At 37.9% G+C, this 18,623-nt stretch overlaps 1 protein-coding gene and 1 pseudogene across 2 annotated transcripts in view; both read right to left on the minus strand.

Annotated features, from left to right (window-relative positions):
• Nucleotides 1-18,623, minus strand: part of LOC127805528 (LEAF RUST 10 DISEASE-RESISTANCE LOCUS RECEPTOR-LIKE PROTEIN KINASE-like 1.1) — a 107,523-nt pseudogene that overhangs the window by 70,782 nt on the left and 18,118 nt on the right.
• Nucleotides 1-18,623, minus strand: part of LOC127806289 (LEAF RUST 10 DISEASE-RESISTANCE LOCUS RECEPTOR-LIKE PROTEIN KINASE-like 1.1) — a 95,596-nt gene that overhangs the window by 6,638 nt on the left and 70,335 nt on the right. The window lies entirely within an intron of this gene.

Consider the following 18,623-nt stretch of genomic DNA (forward strand, 5'->3'; position numbering starts at 1 on the left):
GGTTGGGGGTTTCAAGGGCCCCCGACAGCGGTCGGTCGGGGCCCGCAGGTCATCTCGGATCGCCATTGCCCCATTGCCAACCCTCGCAATGCCTCGCCCCCATCCGCCGTCGTCCCTCCCGCCCCTCCTCATCACCATCTCATTGGCGGACCCCCCCACCCGTCGTTGACCCTCTCCTCCATCCCTCACGTTGTCACACCCGCTAATGGAGTGGGTGTGTAGGTCTGTGAGAAAAAGAAAGAAAGAGGGAGATGGAGAGATAGTGAGTGGGAGAAATGGTGCAACAGAGGGGGAGAGAGAGGTAGTGAGTGAGTGAGAGAGTGGTCGCTGCACCTGCTGGCCCCTTATCTATCGTTGTCCATCCCGCCCCCTCTCGCCGCCATCACACCCGCTGGCCCCTCCACCAACCGTCGACCCTCCCTTCCCCTCACCACCGTCGCACCTGCCGATGGCATGAGTGGGTGGGTCTGTGTGTGTGAGAGAGAGAGAAAGGGGAGGGGGGAATGAGTAAAGAAGTGAGTGGTTGTCGCACTCGTCGACCCTTCACCCACAGTTGGCCCTGTCGTCGCACCTGCTAATGGCGTGGGTGGGTGAGAAAGAGAAAGAGAAAGGGATAGAGAGAGACAGCGAGTGAGAGGTATGTAGGTGGATTTGTGAGAAAGAAAAAGACAAAAGGGAGAGAGAAAGGCAGTGAGTGAATGGACAGTAACATCATTCATCTCAGCCAATCTCAACCATTAGTATATATTTTAATAATAATAATAATTTTATTTTTAACATAAAATAGTGACATTTTAAATTTGAAATAAAAAATCAAAAAATAAAGAAATCGTCATACAAAAATTATGAGGGTTTTTTTTATATTTAATTTTATCTTTATTTTATAAAGAGACTGTTTTTAGTTATTTACAATCGTCCTACATGATAAATTTAATTTTTTATTAAACAGTAAATCATAGCTGAACTCAATGTCATACTCATTTTTTTTGCTTCATCACTAACATATTCCACCATAAAATTTGATTGACAATTTACGCAATACATTTTAGTTACATAATAAATTGAATATTTTTCTGTTGGGTTAAGTGGGCTTTTAGGCAAATTGGGTCTTGATAAAAGATTTGCTTGGTTTTGGGCTTGAAGTTTTTAAAGTATATGAGGACAAATAATTACAAAAAATTTAATAGAATATATGATGATGATAATAATAATAATAATTTTATTTTTAACATAAAATAATGACATTTTAAATTTAAAATAAGAAATCAAAAAAATAAAGAAATTATCCTATAAAAATCAAAAGATAAGACTATTTTTAATTATTTACAATCGTCCTATATAATAAATTTAAACAATAAATCATATCTCAACTCAGTGTCATACTTATTCTCTTTGCTTCATCATTAACATATTCGATCATAAAATTTGATTGACAGTTTATGTGATATATTTAATTAATCTAATAAATATTAACATACATACATATATACACACACGAAAAAAGAGTTACACGAAAGATAGATGCATATACATACATACATACATACATACACAGAATACATATATAAATATATAAAATACATACATACACATAATACATTAATTAAAATATACACACATACATACATACATACATACATACATATACAAAGTCAACAAATCTAATTTGAATTTTTAATTTTTTAGTTTAAATTAAGGCACAGGAAATTACATACTATTTTGGAATCCAAGACTTTTATTAAAATTTACTACTATTAGGAATTAGGATAAATAATAAATGGTTATATTTATTTTGGATACTTCTTCCCAATTTTAGTACAAAAAACCCCAAACCCACGGGAAGCCCACGTCTAGTGGTACAAACGCTGTGTGCCCCAAATCGCTTTGCCATTGTTCCCACCGAAGAAGAGATCAGAAGAAGAAGATCATCGCTTATCTCTCTAACTATGGTGTTCTCTGCTATGAATTTAGCTGAAAGAGAAGCCTTAAAAAAGGCAGCATTGGATTTCGAGTTGCAGCGAGAGTGTTTTGATCTTCTTTTTTGCAAGTTCTGTCCATGGAAGTTGCGGTCGCAATTGCAGTACCACTGTATTCCCTCGGTGTCTTCGTCTGTAATTTGTTAAGACAGAAAATGTGAGGGTGCAAGTCCTTTTAATTTGTGATTTGTGTGAGTGTGTGTTGTGATGATGGTGGCTGCTGTTTCTGGAGCAGACCCGCAAAACCCCAAAACCGGTTTGCGAGATGAGAACCCGAGAAGGCCGCTATTGTTGCCCTCCGAGAGAGATAATGGCTTTCCTATTCCTAGAAGACCTAAATCCAGGCAAGTCTCTTCCGTGTCTTCCACCTCCAAGCGGTGCCCTTCTCCCTTTTTCCAATTTTTTCAGCATTTCTTTTCCTTTTTTTTTTTTTTCTCCTTCTCCCTTCATCTTCTTCCTCCCCATTCTTATTCCTGCAACGCAAGCCACCGCCCGTGCACAGCACCTGTTACCTGCTGGCTTGGCCTTTACCGGCCGCCGCCGTGGCTAACGTCGTCTCCGCCGGTGGTCCTCGGTCGCCGACCCATTGCTGCGAGCCACCTCCTACGCCTTTGCCTGCGTGCACGGACAGGCATCGCTATTCGACCCTGCTACTTTTGGCCACCAAGCTTCGTCCCATTCGACCGCCATCGGCCGCACCTCCGACCGCCGCACCCAGCCACTGCATCGGCTCTCCACCGCGAGCCCACCTCGCTCGCTACTTCCATTGCTCTCTATTTCTATATAATAAGACAAGATGCGTGTGTGGGTATGTGTGTGTGTGTATATATGTATCTGCCTGTGTGTATGAGAGGGGCTGGAGAGGGGGTGGGTGGGTGGGAAGGAGGGAGATAGAGAGAGAGGGCTGGAGACGGGGATGGGTGGGTGGGTAGGATGGAGAGAGAGAAAGATAGAGGGAGAGAGATAGTGAGATGCTGCGCGGTTGTGGGCGGGAAAATGTTTAATCTCAGCCATCAAATGCATAAGAAATGATCCTAGCCATTGAAATGTCTCAAAAGTGAGACATTTTCAAAAATCATCCTGTTTTATTATATAAATTGTCCATTAAACTATTTTTTTTTTACAATTTTTCATCAAAAATCAATAGTCCAAATGTTATAAAGAAACTCAATGTTATAAAGAAATTCATCATGTACTTTGCTAAGTGCCATTTCATGCCTCATTCATCATCGTTTCTGCTACAATCTTTATCTAGAACGTTTGAATATTCTAAAAGCAAAGCCCACGTTAGATGATGAAGTATCTAAGTAAGGGTACAATAAACATATTTCGTGCATAGATGCAAAATGTCTTTTTCCTTTTCATTTCGGTTTGAGTTGATCGTACCTTAATGCTACTCCTTATTTTTACAACTTCCTGCAACATGCCGAGGTGTATGAGTGCACCCTTGGAATTGCAGTGGTCTCGGCTCGTACTCTCAAACCCTTATGCGGTTGCATGATCAATAATATCATCGTGTATATATGTATATTTCATCATAGCATGTAAATGCAATCTACATGACATATTCATAATAAGACATGACAACATGATAAAATCATTTACATAAAATCGGATTTTGGATCAAACTACTTACCTCAAACGTATCTCAAAATATCTTGATTCTCGTGTCAGACTTCTAACGTACTCAATTCGGAACCTCAATATACCCTAGCCATCATATTTATTCAAGAATATCATTATTCTAATTTTTCCTAATTTTCTTATAATTTTCCTCAATTTCTTCCTATTTTTCCTCAATAAATCCAAACTAAATATTCCACGAATATTTTCTCAAATATTTCTCTATAAAAATTCAAAAAATAACTTTTCTGATTTTTTAGAATTTTCTAAGAAATTTTTCTCACCTTAACTTAGCTTCTCAGGCTGCCTCGGTATGCGTATCCTGACCTCAAAATGCGTGCACGATCAATTTTCTGGCTCCGGGCATGCTCTTTTAGCCCCAAATTAATTCCTAGAATTTTCAAAAAAATTCATATTTTTTTTCTTTTTTTTTTCATTTTCTATTTTCCTTTTTTTTCTTTTCTTTTTTTCTTTTTTCTTCTTTCTTCTTCTTTTTTGTCTTCTTCCCCAGCGCGACCTGCTCTTGCACAAACTACTATGCCAGCCCTCCGCGCCGCAGCCACCACTAGCCATCGCGGCCTCGTCGGCTGCTGCCCACTCCCTCGCTAGCCTTCGTCACGACCGCTATCGATCGCTGCTACTGCGTATGCTCCGTCTAGCTGTGCTGCTTCACTCGACACTGCCAAAGCCACCCATTGTCGTTGCTCGCGGCTTATTGTTTGTGGCTATGACCGCCACCGCACCCAGCTCCTTCTCTCTTTCTCAATCTCCTTCCTCATTTCTCCAAAACCCATCCCAAGTTATAAAGATCTTAGCCTTGGCTGCCACGCATATATGCATTTATATATATATATATATATATCACTGTTGCATGCTTGCCTACTACGCACACATCAAGCTTAGCCAGTAAGATTATAATCTTTGCTCCCAGATTTGCTACTCTGATTCTGTAACTCACTCTTCAATTACAATTTTAATTTCAATTTGGATCACTAATAGCTTGGCCTCCCACTCGGGTGCACAGACACGCATGTATTAATATATATATATAACTATATATTATACTATAATAATAAAAAAATTACACATTTAAATCCCAAAATTTATTTCTATTTCACTTAAGCAATTCTCTAATTGCACTTACATCCTCGAACGTCAGATTAATTTGTATTACGATACAAAAAATTCAAAATTAATAACTCATAGCTTACTCGATAAGGACGATTTTGTCTCAACGCGTTCACGAGGCCTTTGTTTCATCCTGAAGCCATTTTAGGGTTGATCATTTCGAAAAATCGGAGCCTTTCAAGGCTTTGTTGACTTCCTGGGAGTCCCCTATGATGATTCTATTTTTCAGCTTGAATCAAACCTGTACCGAAAACTGTCTCGATTCCGATTTCTTTTAATATCATAAATCCTATCTCGGAACACTAAGACCATATCATTTTTCTTACACATCTACGCTCCGAGGCATTCTTTGTAGTCGATTCAGTACTTATAACTGTAAAAATTTATACTTAAGTCCCAAATGTTTAGATAATTTCACATATGACTTGTTACGAGTATTTTTCGCACTAATCCTTATGGGCTAGACTCGACCAAGTAGGTCGGCCCAATCGACTAAAGCCTAGTTAGCCCAAGCGAGGCTTGTCGGAAGAAAGCTCGCACATCGCTAAACCCCAAGCTCGGGTCGTGAAACCTAGCGAGCTTCTAGTAACGCCTATAGTGAGTGGACTCCCGGTGATGCCTACAGCAAACTCCCAGCGATGTTTTTAGTTCGCTGGATTCACTATTCAGTTCGAATGACAAAAAGACCACAAAGTAATCAATGAACAGTAATGGGCTAGGGGTTATTCAATTTGGGTTGCCCAGGCCTAATTCGGCCCATTCTCTTAGCCCATGCTGGTCTTATCCTGGCCCTTACAACAACATCATTATAGCCACTTCTGTGTTCCTGCACGCCCGTCTTTAATCCCATCCTCATTAATGAGCGTCCCGTTGGCACCATTCCGCTGTCTGGACACCTTTGCCGGCATCAGCTATTCAGTCCCCTCACCTGCAGATGTACGACGCATGCAGGAGGATATCCCATTATCCTATATATCAGACAGCTCTCTTCAGAGCCGAGGTATGCTCTCTTAGCCAACTTGTGGATACTCTGCATCTTTCTTTACCCGCTTACTTACTTGAGCATCGGAGTATTTACAGGGGCAAGCTGGCCAGCAAATCAACAAACCAAATCATCCCACACTTCAGTTTCCTTTTCAGATTCATTGCATCAGTGCAAGCCAACGAATCATAGTCGACCAATTTTGAACGTCTTGATTTCGATTTCTTTTAATATCTTAAATATATCTCGGAACGCTAAGACCATATCATTTTTCTTACACATCTACACTCTGGGGCATTCCTTGCAGTCGATTCGGTACTTATAACTATAAAAATTTATACTTAAGTCCCAAATGTTTAGATAATTTCACATATGACTTAAGTTAAAATTACTCTTGAGCCCCTTAGAAAATTTAAGATATTACATTCTCCCCCCCTTACAAAAATTTCATCCTCAAAATTTGCCATATATTCTAAATCTCAACATTTCATCCTTGAAATTAGCACTTGACTGATCAAATAACTAGGGAAGAACATACCTCATTTCCTTATTTCAAATAATCCTGTTGTAGCTCTTCACAGCGATCACATATCCCAAGGAAAACTATACCGTCTATATTCATCTCTTAATCATAAGACTTTTGGCATGTATGTCCTATCCTAAACTTGATCGTGCATCAAAATTAGAACCCTTGGGCTGACCACATTCATCAATCTATACACTTGTCACCCATACGCACCTTTCAAATTTCCCTTTCAAAGCCCATAACCATGTATCCCGGTCATTGGGCCACAAGTCTCAACTTGAGCTCTCATCCAAGCTGGTACACACATCATCATAATGAGCCCGCGACTCTCATATCCATATAATCAATTTTCAATTTTCTTTTCACTAGGTCATCCAATCATTATCCTTATACATGTCACTTCTCTATTGTCGATTTCCCACAACATCATTTATCTTGCTTTGATATGTTTTCAATCTTAACACAAAAGTCCTTGATTTTGATACATCTTGACTTCTATCGAATTGATCCCCAAAGAAATATTTTATAACATCAAACTATTTCTTAAACATCACAATATGCATCATCACATATCTTGTCATATAGGTAAGGCTTTCGCCTATACTATCATTACCAATATTAGGTAGTTTTCCTTGTACTTTTTCCTTTGACCATTGTAGCCCTTTCGCATACTACACATGATTGATCAGTTTTACCACATCGCTCTAGTTTCTTGGAAGATTGGATTCTAACCTTAACATAACATCCACGGTGCTACCCAAACTTCGACACTTGATCGTCTCCTACAGTACACTGTGTTACTCCAACTATTTAGGTCTTGCACCCCTACTGCGAGCCAACTTATAGTCCTTCCACTATGGCTAATCTAGTCATCATTCATCGTGAGCCAACCACCAGTCCTCTACCTTGGTCATTAGCCTCAAATCCGTTGTTATAGGTTATGCACCTATGGTGCTATCGTTATGCTAGAGCTCTTCGTCCCATCTCTTAGAGTTGCAATGGTTCCCTCTTCTATCACTTCTTCTTCATGATAAGAATTTATATATATGACTTTCTTGGTTAAAAAAACAACCCACAATCCAATTTTCATATCTGACTAATCTTATTAATTGCAGGTCACATGTTTTTCTCAATTTTCCACAATTCGTCAAATCCAAGTTCATCACATTTTTCGAAGTAATCCTTAAAAATAACATTTTATGTTATTAAATTAATTCCTACATCCTTTGATTTGTGAATCAACACTCTATATCATGCTTAATTCTTCTAAGTAGTATCACATGCTTAGTCCTTAAGAGACACTTGATCCTTATGGCATCATTTCATGCTAATCGACTATAATCATACTCTACCATATGGAAATCATCTGATTTCTTTCGTTGCAATTGACTATACTTCACGAGATCTATTATCCTGATCTTAGTTGGCAGATCCATACATCATGGCTTAACTATACATGTGACCATCACCTCTTTTGGCTTCTAGTCAAAAGTAGCACAAGTTCACTTGTCAACTCGCAATCTCCCAATTACTCAACCAGACTTGCTCCTTGACTCTAAGTGTCTAATTGTCTTGGCAATAGTGCTATTAACTTTATTTGCACTATTCTAGCCTCTTAGTCCACACATTCTGTGTCGTCATTATTATTTAACAAAATCTAGTCACCATAGTTGTTTATTTAACCTCAAACATCGCAATGAAGATCCATTCATCCCTCATCTAGTGCCACATATGACCTTAATATTACAGCAAGGGTTTACTTTACTCCTCAATCATCATTATATGAATGGTGGCTTAGCTCATCATTGCTATGGCTAATACACGACCAGTCTTCTTCTTTTCCAATTCTAATTTAGCTAGAGCATTCTGACCTTCATCCATATCTTGCCAACCATCCTCAACTCATAATTCTAACAATCATTCTGAATAAATGCCAACTATTTTATCACTTAATATATAGATTCTAGTTAACAACCTTGACCCAACAGTTCCTAAGTTTTCCTTCGTCGATCCCCACATATCTCCCTATCCGAGGAGTACACCAATATATCGTCAATAAATACAATCACTAATGCGACTTTAACGTAGCTGGTGTATTGGTCAAATCATAAGGCAACATCAAATCATGACTTAAATGTCGTTCCAGAAATGTCTCATTCCCTTACTCTCGATTATGCATCAATCTTAAAAAATATCCTAGCTTCTTGCAGATGGTTAATAATTTATTAATTCGAGATAAGAGATACTGATTCTTAATTATCAATTCCTTTAAAGCCTAATAATTTAATACCCTCAGACAAGCCACACGTAACTAAGCATCCAATAATCTTAAACTATCAATGGCAAATTCAAACTCATTATTAAGAAATACTCCCAATAACTTTTCCGAGAATACATCCTATCATTTCCCAATTTTCTTATAACTTTTCACTAACTACTTGCACCTATATCACATGTAACGCCTCGCCTTTCCAAGGGTGTTAAATAACTTAGGAATTTTGGGCATATTTTTTTTAAAGATAAACTCAATATAAATCGTTCCCTGACAATTATGCTCTACCTTCTCAGCATATCCAATAAGAATCAATAAACTAAAACAGGTAATCTTCATAAATGCGGAAGCAATAATCGAAAACCTGATATGGTACATAACCGAATTTACTCATAGCATAAGAATCTGTACCATTACATCTTCAAATACATAAATACATGGAGACTCATCATCAAGAGATAACAACTAAATACCTCAAGTATACATTGAGCCATACTTACATTTATCAAGACTAATCCTTAACGGAACATAGCTAAAGACATATTTGAATCTTCCCGAAGAAACAAATACCAGGATCATCTTGCCAAGTCCATCAGACACGTCACCACGTGTCGTCGTCTCCCAATCACTTCCTTGCCTAAGCTGCAAGTCTTATCTAGAACGTTGAATGTTCCAGGAGTATAACCCAATTAGAAGATAAATCTTCTAGTAAGGGTCTAGAAACATGATACATGAATGCATGATACAATAACATGAACAATCATATTCCCTAGTGTAACTTCCCTGGCCCACCAGCCTGGCACAAAACCCTAGGCAGAATCTCGACCTACTTTCAGCATAATCCTAACGTTGTTCCATCATTTGCCCTTGGGGAATTACGACTACACTATCAGGGTGACATCTCATCCTGACACAAATATTTATATGCTAATAATATCATGCCAAATGAAATATCATAACCATCAATGCAACAATATATGTACAAATATGAAAAGATGTGCATAAAATACATATAACTTAGCCATTTTTCATGACTATCATGCTCAACATAGGTAAAATATAACATGTATAATCTTTTGGAGTAAAACCACTCACATTTAGCACGAAGTTCGGAATACCTTGAAAAACATGCACCACCTCGATCATGCTGGAACAACTCTCGGCCTGAAAGGAACACCGGAAGGCCCTCAACGAGCCAGCCAAAGTCTTGGCCAGATCTCCCGCCTCTTTCTCTGGTCAAACTTCAAAACTTCATCAAATGGCCATCAAAATGTCTCAAAATCTCCAGATTTGATCCTCAACTCATGGGGAAAAAAAGACCCTTATTTTAGACCCTCAATTCGTTTGAAAACGGGAGCAATTTGAAGCTTAATTTCTCCAAAACCCTCGGCTAAGTTTCCCCTATTTATAGCCAAAATTGACCCACAAAATGACCTATCTTGAGCAACCTAAGGCCACTAATGTCTTCCCTTGTCCTAAGTGAGTCCAAAATTCAACAAAAGTGACCCCAACATCTCCATTACATAGGCCAAACTTTCGGCCACTTTCGGTCAAAAGTTGGCCGTTTTTTACGGTGATAAGGCTGATTGTCAGCCAAGATGCTTGCCTAGGCCTTGCCTTGAGGCCTCCCATCCACTTCCTCCGGTCTCCCATGGCCGAATTCGATGGTGGGATGGGTTGGTCGGCCATGGATGAAATTTACACTTTCACCCCCTCAACTTTTGAAATGCATTTTTGGCCCTTTCCATAAAGCCCCTGAGTTTCTCAAAACTTATGTTGAGACCCTCACACTCTAAACTTTTTATTTACACTCTAAACTTTTCATTTGGCCCCAGAAATTTCAGAAATAATGTCGTTTCGACCTCCCTCGGGGATTTTTAAAAATTACACTTTGGTCCGGACTTATGCTTTGACTGCGAAACCCCTTTATTTAGTCTCGATGCCACTTAAGAGTTGTTCCTTATGTACTATTTGACTTCTTTGAAGGTTTCGTTGTCTTTTCGGAAGCCCTTATGTCAATTCGATTTTTAAGCCTGATTCAAAGCAGTTCCGAAAATTATCTCGATTCTGATTTCTTTTAATCCCATAAATCTTATCTCGAGATATTTGTTAATATCATATCATTTTCCTTAGACATCTCAGCTCCAGGGCTCTCCTTGCGGTCAATTTGGTCAATTTTTCGGGCTATTAAGATACCAATCTTCCCCGAAATTTAATTTTTCTTAAATTTTCCAAATTTCTTGGGTATTACATTCGCCCCTCCTTAAGAAAATTTCATCCTCGAAATTTTCACCTGCCCGATCAAGTAACTATGACAATTCACAGCTTATTACCTGAACACCTCAACCACGTATCATTTCAACCCTAGCAAACACCCTAGTTTGCACTTATTACACATCCAATGCCTACAAGCATGCCGTGTCCCTCATAGAATTTCTTATTGTGCCTCTTTATAGACAACCACACATCTCCCAAACTTTCAGGCACATACATCCTACCCCATAACTCGAAGATGCCATCTCGCATAAATCAGAACACTTGGATTGGCTATGTTTGTCATTCCATAGACAAAAATACATACATATCTTTCGTATTTTGTTCACCAGATCTAGCTAAACCGTTAGGCCAATGATGAAAAAAGACGATCCTCTCAGTAGGCTAAAAGCCTTTATCATCTGTCAGTCACAGCTATCCACCCAGTCACAGTAGGCATATTCTTACTCAAAGCGTCGGGCACCTTACTGCCACGCCCTGGGTGATACGAAGTAGTGTAGTCGTGGTCCTCAAGGGCCTCCATCCACCATTGCTACCTCTTTGTTCAGCTCCTTCTGCGAGAACATATACGTCAGGCTCCTCATTGTTTGTGAACACATCAACTATCCCGTCATATCAGTAGTGCTTCAAGCACATACCACAGTTGCCAGTTCCAAGTCTTACATCGGGTAGTTCATTCTATGCCTTGGCGTGATCCATACCTGATCACTTATCTCTGTTGCATTAACACGCAACCCAATCCTTTGAGTTATCATGAGCTCTCTCTACATTCGATAGATCATTCTTACCTGACTCTCCTCACGAGTCCTGTTATGGACATAACTTTTTCAAAGTGTCCCATCACAAACCTCTGGCATCAGTTTACCAAACATCTTATTTTGAAAACACCATAGCATTATATTTCAAAACCTAATTTCCAAAGAATTTTATTTCGAAACCTATGTTGCTCCTTATTTTGAAACATAGGTTCGAAACTATAAATACCCGAAAAGCTCCGATCTCACTTTCACCCAAATCACTGAAATATTAATAAAGAACGCTTTTTCCAAAAAAAAATTCCATATTTATTTTCTTTTTTTTCTTTTTTCTTTTTTCTTTTTCATTTTTCCTTTCTTTTTCTTCTTTCTTCTTCCTTCTTCTCTGCGAATGCTTGCACTAACCAGCCACTGCTTGCTCACAGTCCCGGCTACCCCTAGCCTCTGCCGCCGCCATTGCGACTGCTTTCGGCCAACACCACCGGCCCCACAATCGACGCTTTCGCGGTCTTCGCCACGGCCTCCATGCGCAAGCCTGCGCGTACAACACTCCCACCGCTGCAACCGGTTGTTGCCACCTTTGGTCACCTTCGCCACTCAGATCGGTGTCACCACCGGCCACCGTCATCGGATCTCCCTCGCCATCGGTCGCCACCATCATTAGTCGCTCATTCTTTGCAGCTGCTACTTTTCGCCGGCTTCCCAAATCTAGCCACGCCCCACGCTGTACTTGCTCCTTCGTGTAGTCGCAGACCACCGTTTGGCCTCCCCGCTAGTCACTGCGACCAACGCCACCTCTGCCCACTACTACTAGATCTGAAATCAAATTTGAGTTGACCCGACCCAATTAGGTCCGACCCAACCCGTTTAGATCTGACCTATACCTAATCCATCCAGATCTAAGCCAGTACCCAGATCCATCATACCAAGGCCCATCATGCCAAGACCCCAATCTCGATGCGGTGCATGCTTAGTCTTGCATGCACATTACACCCCACGATGCTTCTTTGCCTTTTACTGCAGCCATGAGGAAGGAGGTATTGATTTTTCTGCGACCCACAGAGTTTTTAGTGCCAGAAATGCCTCCATCCTTTTAGCCCAAGTTCCGGCAAGGGACCGATCTGAGGTAGTTGTTACACTCACTATTGAAGCTCTAGCTCAGCTTCAAGATCCTATTTACGGTTGTGTCCTATATTCTTACCCTCCAACAACAGGTTAGTGATCTGCAAACTTACCTAACTTTATTACAAGAATTTGCAAACTTTTATGCTTATCCTCAACCACAACCCAATCCAAATCCATTTCCAGAAAATGCCTCACTTTCTAGTTTCCCAGAGGCTACTTCTCTACCTTACCCTACCGATACTAGCAGTAGCCAGCGCCCACTCCGAGACGACGTCGATGAACTTGGACCTGTTGTATCCGACAATCATTGTCGGCATTGAGCATCGACAACATTTCCAGCTATCAGTTTCTATGGTTTGACCGTTTTTTTTTTTTTACTACCTTATGGTTTGATCTCTTGTAAATGTATTGAACATATGGAATGAATGTTATGTTTTGGGTACTTTAATGTCTCATTCCCTTATCTTACCCTCAATAGCATATCAATCATAAAATATCTCAGCCTTTTGTAGCTATTTAATAATTCATCAAATCGAGCTAAAAGATACCGACTCTTAATTATCACTTCACTGAAAGTCTGATAATTTATATCCTCAGTCAAGCTACACATAGCTAAGCATCCAATAACCTCAAGTTATCATTGGCAAATTGGATTCATCATTAAGAATAATCCTAATAAATCTCCAGAGAATACATTCTGGTATTTCTCTTACTACCTCAACTTTCCTCACGGGTTTTCATTGATCGCAAGCGCCTGTACCGCATATCAACAGGCTCCTTACTAACATCAATTTAATGATCGTCTAGCTATACATCTCCCAATTTGTCCACCAGGGCTAACCAGACTAACCATCTAACCATACTAGAGTTCCATTCTCCAACTTTATTAGCTAGGACATCTCGACCAACTGTACTCTTAACAAGGTTAATATCCTCACATCAACTCACAATCCCCGAGCCTCTAAGTAGGGACTTCATTCTACGAACCATCCATGATTTGACAATTCTTGATAACTATCAGTTATCCTATCATTCATCGTAAGTATTTTGACTAATAATCTTAAACAAATGAATCCTCCAATTCCTATCATTTCCTTCCTCGAGATTTGCTCTAAATCAATAATCACTAAACCATCAACAATCCCTAAGTCACCAAATAAAATTTTGCTCTGATACCTATTAGACTGGAAGTGCTATGACACACACCAAGAGGGGGGGGGGTGAATTGGACAATTTTAAAAACTTAATTGAACTTGAAAAACTTTTTGATACAAATTGAGGTTTTAGTGATTTAAAAACGTCAAGCATATAAAATGACAAATATAAGTTTGCAAAGATAAATATGTGAACTAAGTGAGGAATAATGAAATTGCTTGGAAAGATAAATAAACAAAGAGCGCAAGCAAGAGATGGACACAAGGATTTATAGTGGTTCGGCCTAACCCAAGCCTATTCCACTACCTTACCTTCTCACTAAGGATTTTGCAAACAATCCACTAAAACCTCCTATCACTTCGAATAGGCCCTCTAGCATCAAGCTAGGAAATACAACTTCTTGCTTTCAAGCAAGCCCTCTAGCAATACAAGCTAGGAAAAACAAGAAGGATACAAAAGAGAGTTTCTAAGAGTATACACTCTTAGTTACAATGACTCTCAATAAATATACAAGGCTTGAATCAAATGAAACAAATTTAGTACAAAGCCTTTCTAGAGAAAAGTTGAAGCACAAATGTAAATCGAGAAGTATGAAATAATCCTTAAGCTCACTTCACTTCATTCCCATCCATTAGCCTCCTCTTGGTCATCAATGAGTTGTATATATAAGCATCCAAAAGGATTGAAGAAGAAACTAACCGTTTGTGACCGTTGGGATTTGAAAAACTAGCCGTTGGAGGCTTTCTGGAAGGAAACTTAGTCGATAGATGAAAATAGTTAGTCGACAGAATCAAACAAAAATAACAAACTTAGTTGACAAAGAAAATAGGTTGGTCGACCAAGTTATAAACACAACAAGGCACTTAGTCGACCAAGACAAAAATACACATGGCAGTTAGTCGACCAAGGGTACCCATCTGTCGACAGACTCAAAGAGTTAGTTGACCAAGTCATATTAAAAGCACTGTTAGTCGACCAAGACCATAACATATATACTGTTAGTCGACCAATGCTTATAGTTAGTTGACCAAGGCACAAACAAACACACTGTTAGTCGACAGATCTCATAGGTTTAGTCGACCAAGCAATAGCAAATTCAATCTAGTACATTACAACATATTTACATAAATGTCCTCATTTTCCTTAATTTATATTTTACCTTCCATTTACTTTAATACATAAATGTAAATAACAAAGTACCTGCCACTTGGATTCAATAAAAATATCTAAAAAATCAAAATCCATAAGAATAAGAAAGTAGAATTTAGATTTTAGTACAAACTTATGATTTTGCGATTTTACCACCTCCAAAATATATACTTTCTATTTCTTGAAAAATTTCGTTAAAAATCATTTTATCACTACTGAATGTTAGCTATTGAATTACTGGGAGTTAGTTTTTTAAAAAGAAAACATTTTCTTATAGGTCTCCTTATAAGGTGCTAACCTCCCTGACTTAGAAAAAATATAACTTTGAAATCTCGATATTTGAAATTCATTTGGTTTTCATTCTCACAAAGTAATACTTAATATTGAAATTGATTTATGTTGAAAACCATAACCTTGACTCATGACTTTGGGATTAAACAAAATATGTTTTTCATCATCAAAACTAATATACAAAAAGTACAACAACAATACCAACTGTAACAGCCCACTTTCTCGGGCGTGTTATAACTTGGGACAATTCTGGGATAATAAATTTTCTATTCAAAACTACTGCTAAACCATATTATTCCTCATATCCATCCCAAAATTTTCATTCATTTATCTCGAAAGAGAATCATTATAAACATGAAATGGGGAAGCTAGAATAGAATCTTAACTTTAATATTAACCATAAATAGGTTATACATCATCATTCCTCAAAATGTTCAGAATTTAAAGTAGCAGAACTTAAAGACATGGACTACATAACATACAATCAATTCATCATTCACTTTATAAGGGTACAATAAACATATTTCGTGCATGAATGCAAAATTTCCTTTTTCTTTTCATTTTGGTTTGAGTCAACTGTACCTTAATGCTACTCCCCATTTTTACGGTTTCCTTCAACATGCCGAGGCATATGGGTGCACCTTTGGAAGAGCAGTGGTCTTGACCCCTACTCTCAAATCCTTATGCGAATGTATGATTAATAATATCATCGTGTATATATGCACATTTCATCATAGCATGTAAATACAATCTACATGACATATTCACAACAAGACATGACAACATGATAAAATTATTTACATAAAATCGGGTTTTGGATCGAACCACTTACCTCAAAGGTATCTCAAAATATCTTGATTCTCGTGCCAGACTTCTACCGTACTCAATTCGAACCTCAACATACCCTGGCCATCATATTTATTCAAGAATATCAATATTCTATTTTTTCTTAATTTTCCTCCATTTCTTCCTATTTTTCCTTGATAAATTCAAACTAAATATTCCGTGAATTTTTTCTCAAATATTTCTCTATAAAAATTCATAAAATAACTTTCTTGATTTTCTAAAATTTTCTAAGAAATTTTACTCACCTTAACTTAGTCTCTCATACTGCCTCGATATGTGTGTCCTGACCTTGAAACGCGTGCGAGATCAATTTTCTGGCTCCAAGCATACTCTTTTAGCCCCAAATTAATTCCTAGAATTTTCAAAAAAAAAAAAGAATATTTTTTCTATTTTTCTTCATTTTCTATTTTCCTTTTCTTTTTTTCTTTTTTCTTCTTCCTCAGCGCGACCTGCTCTTGCGCGAACTGCCATGCCAGCCCTCCCCGCCACCGCCGCCACCGGCCATTCCGGCCTTGCCGACCGCTGCCCATAACCTCATCAGTCTCCGCCGCGACCGCTATCGGCCGCTACTACCACGCCTGCTCCGTCCAGCCGTGCTGCTTCGCTCGACATTACCATAGTTGCCCAGTGCCATTGCTGGCGGCTTGCTGTTCGCAGCCATGGCTGCCACTGCACCTAGCTTCTTCTCTTTTTCTCAATCTCCTTCCTCATTTCTCCGAAACCCATCCCAATTTATAGAGATCTTAGCGTTGGTTGTCATGCATATACGCATTTATATATATATATATATCACTATTGCATGCTTGCCTACCACGCACACATCAAGCTTGGCCAACAAGATTATAATCTTTGCTCCCAGATTTGCTGCTCTGATTCTGCAACTCACTCTTCAATTGCAATTTTAATTTCAATTTGGATCACTGATAGCTTGGCCTTCCACTCGCGTGCACAGACACACATGTATTTATATATATATAATTATATATTATACTATAATAACAGAAAAATTACACATTTAAATCTCGAAATTCATCTATATTTCACTTAGGCAATTCTCTAATTGCATTTATATCCTCGAACGTCAAATTAATTTGTATTACGATACAAAAAATTCAAAATTAATGATTCATAGCTTACTCAATAAGGACGATTTTGTCTTTGTGCCTTCACAAGACTTTTGTTTCATCTTGAAACCATTTCAGGGTTGTTCCTTACGAAAAATTGGAGCCCCCTCAAGATTCCGTTGACTTCTTGGGAGTCCCCTATGATGAGTTGATTTTTTAGCTTGAATCGAACCTGTACTGAAAACTGTATCGATTTTGATTTTTTTTAATATCATAAATCCTATCTTGGAACGCTCATCAAAATCATATCATTTTCCTTTGACATCTACGCTCCGGGACATTCTCTGTAATCGATTCGATACTTATAATTGTAAAAATTTAAACTTAAGTCCCAAATGTTATGATAATTTTATATAGGGGCCAAGTTAAATTTTTTTTGAGCCCCTTAAAAAATTTGGGATATTACATATACGAATATTACGCCATAATTTAGGTTACACTTATCTTAAAAATGGTAACAAATTCAACCTGCGTCCATCCCTAACTATGTTAGAAATTTACATATTATCACGGGGAAAATTTATGACTTTCCCTGCTATAATGATTTTTTTTTTTTTGAAAAATATTGTTAGTATCTTAATAGTGTTAGATTGTCTTAAATTCAAATTCAAATAGGATTTTTGTATTCAATTCAAAATTCAGTTATAAGTTTAAGATTTTTAAATTATTTTATATATTATTTGTCCCAATAAATGGAATTGCATATCTAATTATCTAATTAATTTGTGTGCAATTAAAGAGATGTTGAGTCAGAATAAGATTGTGGATTGTGTTAAGTTGGAGGGTTAAACATGAGATAGTTCAATGTTTAACTCTTTTATATCCATTATTATTTACCTAATAAACTTTGTTATAAAAAGCAATTTACCACATCAATTGGTATATTAATACCTAACCGGTGATATTATAATTGTTTACAAGTAATAGTATTTGGAAAGGGAACACAACAAATGTGTATAAAAGAAAATTAAACCAAAGCAGAATCATTTGTCAATGGAAATGCTGATTTTACCCCATTTGTCACTTCCACTAACTTTGGTGGACCCGATAGTTGACTTGAAATTCTATTGGGGCATTTTAACTTCTAAGTCATTTAATTAGGGGTGTGTAAATGGTCAATTTGGTAACTGATTAAATCGAATTGAATCAACCTATTAACCTACAAAATCAAACTAACCAATAGCTAAAAAAATCAAACTCAAATTATATAAACTGAACTAAACTAAAGAAACACAAAAAAATCCAAGTAACCGATAGAAAACATACAAAATCGAAGAAAATAATGTTGTTTGATAAATATCAAAACAATATCATTTTAAAGTTTGGTTGGTTCAGTTAGTTCAGTTGTTTAAACCAAAAATCGAAAACCAAACTTTTGAAAAAAATTAACTGATTCG

Source organism: Diospyros lotus, chromosome 7, assembly GCF_014633365.1.
Source record: "Diospyros lotus cultivar Yz01 chromosome 7, ASM1463336v1, whole genome shotgun sequence".
Taxonomy (NCBI): Eukaryota; Viridiplantae; Streptophyta; class Magnoliopsida; order Ericales; family Ebenaceae; genus Diospyros; species Diospyros lotus.